General features: G+C 44.0%; 1 long non-coding RNA gene across 1 annotated transcript; it reads right to left on the bottom strand.

The window, feature by feature from the left end:
* Positions 1-2,533: 2,533 nt before the first annotated feature.
* On the bottom strand, positions 2,534-4,120 carry LOC127910550 (uncharacterized). The gene is made up of 2 exons (XR_008075232.1): positions 3,860-4,120; positions 2,534-3,141 (listed from the first exon to the last, which is right to left on the bottom strand). It is a non-coding gene; the product is annotated as an uncharacterized LOC127910550 (long non-coding RNA).
* Between the last annotated feature and the right edge of the window lie 338 nt (positions 4,121-4,458).

Raw genomic sequence — 4,458 nt, 5'->3', positions numbered from 1 at the left:
TTGTATGGTATGTATTATGAATTTAGGGGTTACGGGTTAAGGTTAAGTATATGAGTTGGATTAAAGAGTTAAGGTTAGGGTTAGGGGAAAGGTTAGCTAAAAGGGTTAAGGTTAGGGTTATAGGGGAAGGGTTAGCTAACATGCTAACATGCTGACTAGACCCAGCATGTTGATTTTGTCCATCCATACCAGACGAGATCATATAAAAAATATAAAAACTAACTCTGAACAAACTATATAATTTTGGGGACAAGTCGAAACACATGAAACATTCATGGACATTTAGCTAGCTAGCTTGCAGTTGCTAGCTAATTTGGGACATAAACATTGGGTTGTTATTTTACCTGAAATTCACAAGGTTCTTTTTTTTCTGGATATTTGTAGAATTTTGACCCATTTTGAATCAACACAAAATTGTGTGTTCTCTACTCCAACAATGAATTCACAGATAAAAGGGGAAACCTAGTTAGTTTCTACTAATCTCTGCTTCTTCTTCTTCTTCTTCGTATTCTTCTTCTTCTCCTGAGGACTGTATATGGCGGTTGGCGACAAACTTTAAGGTGCATTACCATCCCCCACTGGACTGGAGTGTGGACCACAGTTCATCTTTCAATCACCCACGTGGTATATGCAGATGCTCATTGATGCACGCGAGCAGTTTAGATAAAATTATTGAATAACGTGTGTGTACATTTATTTTGCAATGCTCGCACACGCAATGCCGGCAGTGTGGTCAGCATGTAAGTAGTTGCAGAGAAGCTAGAAAAAAGTAGTAAGTTGCTAATTAGCAAAAAATGTCTGTGATGAGATTTGAACTCACAACCTTTGCGTTGCTAGACTTTCACATCAAATCCCTACCCATCCACCCCAACCAACCACCCTACTTTCATTTTGGCTTTAAGTAACCATCTGTCTTATGTAACCATACCAAATGTAACATATCATACATACTAATTAATGTGTTCCGGATTTCCATTTACTATGTCAAATCAAATCAGATTTTAGAATAGAATACAGTATATACATATGAGATGAGTAATGCAACGTCTAGTCTATGAGAACAGGCAGCACTCGTTCACAGTATGGTCCATAACAGTTAGAAGTAGTGGGTGGGGAGGGAGGGATGCGATTTGCATAGTTATAGTCAGCTAATACAGGACAACTAAAGGCACAGTGCACTACTTTTGTGAGAGAAAAATATTTATATTTTATTAATATTATATTTTTCAATCCGATTTTTCAGGGGGTGCTCCTGCACCCTCAGAACCCCTACTTCCTGTGGCTATGGTACAGCCCCTCTGTGTTTCTCTCACTCCTCTCCCGCTTTATCAGCTCTGGTTAATAAAGTAGCTTAAAAATGACTTTTCTGCTCTCTTCCCTCATATGGATCGGGTCTGGATCCACCAAGTCTATATGAACGGGTCCAGTTGTCCTTGGGTCTGTTTGAAACAGGTCTCTATATTAAACAAACTGTTTTATGCCTATCGGGACCGGGTGAGATAGCCCCAGTTCCTTTTTGGACCTGTGAAGACACATTAGCAGGCCAGTAATATGGTATATTTTGTCAGGATGTATAGGAATTATGGAATTGATTTAAAAAGCCCATACCAAGGATCATTTAGCTATTTGATTTTGAATTTTAAGACCCCTTGAAGGATACTTTTTAAAAAATGTATTTGATGAAAAAAAGTCTCCATATACTGTATTTGGGGACGCCTCTGTTCCCTTGTTAACCATGAATACACACCACTGAATCAATGATGTATATACAGTAAATCAATGTCTATGGCTGTGACATTATATTACTGTGTATCCTTACTCGCCCTCCCCTCTCAGTCCAGTCCAATCGCTCTCCTTCTCCTCTCACTCCCTTTTTACCTCATCCTATCCCCTCCCTCCTTCGCTCTTCCTCCCCCCTCCTCCTATCCCCTCCCTCCTTCGCTCTTCCTCCCCCCTCCTCCTATCCCCTCCCTCCTTCTCTCTTCCTCCCCCCTCCTCCTATCCCCTCCCTCCTTCTCTCTTCCTCCCCCCTCCTCCTATCCCTTCCCACCTTCTCTCTTCCTCCCCCCTCCTCCTATCCCCTCCCACCTTCTCTCTTCCTCCCCCTCCTCCTATACCCTTCCTCCTTCTCTCTTCCTCCCACCTCCTCCTATACCCTTCCTCCTTCTCTCTTCCTCCCCCTCCTCCTATACCCTTCCTCCTTCTCTCTTCCTCCCCCCTCCTCCTATCCCCTCCCACCTTCTCTCTTCCTCCCCCTCCTCCTATACCCTTCCTCCTTCTCTCTTCCTCCCCCCTCCTCCTATACCCTTCCTCCTTCTCTCTTCCTCCCCCCTCCTCCTATACCCTTCCTCCTTCTCTCTTCCTCCCCCCTCCTCCTATCCCCTTCCTCCTTCTCTCTTCCTCCCCCCTCCTCCTATACCCTTCCTCCTTCTCTCTTCCTCCCCACTCCTCCAGGCCTCTTCCACTCCCTCTTTCTCAATGCTCCCTCTCTTGAATGCTAAAAGACATCAGTAAAAGTAGGCCACACTCTTAATATGTAAAAACTCTTGATTTTATTATACATTTAGGTTCAACCATTTTGACCCCAACATGCTCCAACACGCAACATTGTCCATAGTGAAGTGATACCCTTCAGGTTGCCAGCTGTTCCAGAAACAGTGTACATTAGCGACTTCATGACAGAACACAGAGTTCATCCCCACTCTATTCCCTATAAACTGAATTATATAGGGAATATATAGGGAACTATAGTGTACATAGTGTACAATTTAGGACACAGTCAAAGTCTACATGACAGAACACTCCAGTTCATTTCCCACCAGGGACACAGTGGGTCTCGGCCCCAGCCTCAGCCCAGTCCCCAACACCTTTGCCTCCAGCCCTTCTGGACCAATCCCCACGCCCGTGTCAAACGCCAGCCCCACCCTGGTCCTCCCCTCCCCTTCGCCTTGAGACAGCGTTAGAACCTGGGCTCTGGCCATCAACTTGACTCCGTCCCGATTGGATGCCTCGATGCTGGCGCCCACGCCGGGTCCCCTGACATGTGACCCCCCGCTGAGATGCTGGTGGAACAGCCCGATGTCCACCGACCCACCCAACTCTCTACTCCTCACCTCCACATAGGGAACGGACATGGCACATCTATATATAGAGAGAGAGAGAGAGAGAGAGAGAGAGAGAGAGAGAGAGAGAGAGAGAGAGAGAGAGAGAGAGAGAGAGAGAGAGAGAGAGAGAGAGAGAGAGAGAGAGAGAGAGAGAGATGTTTCCCATGCCAATGAAGCCACTTAAATTGAAATTGAATTGAGAGAGAGAGAGCGAGAGAGAGAGAGAGAGAGAGAGAGAGAGAGAGAGAGAGAGAGAGAGAGAGAGAGAGAGAGAGAGAGAGAGAGAGAGAGAGAGAGAGATGACTGATTAGGAGGAACATCATTAAACCTTATCTCTTACTATCATGCTCGAATCATGACAATTTTAATTTAAATTCTAGGTATTTTCAGTGTTCAGTTTGAAGTCAGTACGTTCTCTCATTCTGTGGTGAACAGTCAGAGTTATATAGAGTGGAATAGACTAACTTTAATCACCATAATCACGTTGACTTATCTTTATTAAATAAGATAAGATAAGCTGTTTTTATTGTCCAATTGTACACAACTTCCAACGGAAATTCGACTTCCGTTTATCTCAACCACTCAGACAGACACACTTGCACAAACAGAGGTTAGAGCAGGGGACTGCCATACTATTGGGCTGAGTAGCAGTTGTTGTGGATACACAGTATAGATATCCGTGATTCTAATAGAAATCAATAGAACACAGAAGAAACCGTAAATCAGTATTATAGTCCCTCAAATTGAGGACGCACCTGTGAGGAGTCTCCTGTTGTTGTAATATATCAGTCAGATGTTCTTCAGTAGCTCCTCAGGCTGTGGAAACACAGTGAAGCTTCTCTTCTACAGATCACTGAACATCAAGTCTTAATGTCAATCTGTTGACTAGAATGAACTGAATGAAGATCAAGACAGTTTATTCAGACTTTATGTTTTTCCAGTCAGGAGAAATGTTGTGTTGCTTCTCAATACAGCATCTGACTTTATAAGGTGTTGAGGCAAGGAAGAGGGGTGGTGGGGTGTATGTGTGTGTGGGGAGTAGCTGATGCGGGATTCGGTTCATCCAATGTCTGGGTCTGGCTCTGTTCCTTCATTGGACGAGTCGAGTCAGCTGTCTGTTCCCACCCATGAACTCCGCAGTCATTGGTCCAATTCAATTCAAAATAAAATCAGGAAATGAAACTTAACATTCTTCAGGACTAAACAACAGCAAACAGACTTTCTCTTCTCTATCAGAGCATAGTTACAGTATTACGGAGATCCAGTTTTCAGTTCTAACTGAAAACCATTCTGTCCTGCTGAGCTGATTTAGGTGCCAGTAAAGGAATATCTGGAAATATTATTCTTACATTTC

This window comes from Oncorhynchus keta, chromosome 21 (genome assembly GCF_023373465.1).
Source record: "Oncorhynchus keta strain PuntledgeMale-10-30-2019 chromosome 21, Oket_V2, whole genome shotgun sequence".
NCBI classification, from domain to species: Eukaryota; Metazoa; Chordata; class Actinopteri; order Salmoniformes; family Salmonidae; genus Oncorhynchus; species Oncorhynchus keta.
The sequence above is the reverse complement of the archived record's forward strand: the minus strand, read 5'-3'. Positions and strand labels throughout refer to the sequence as shown.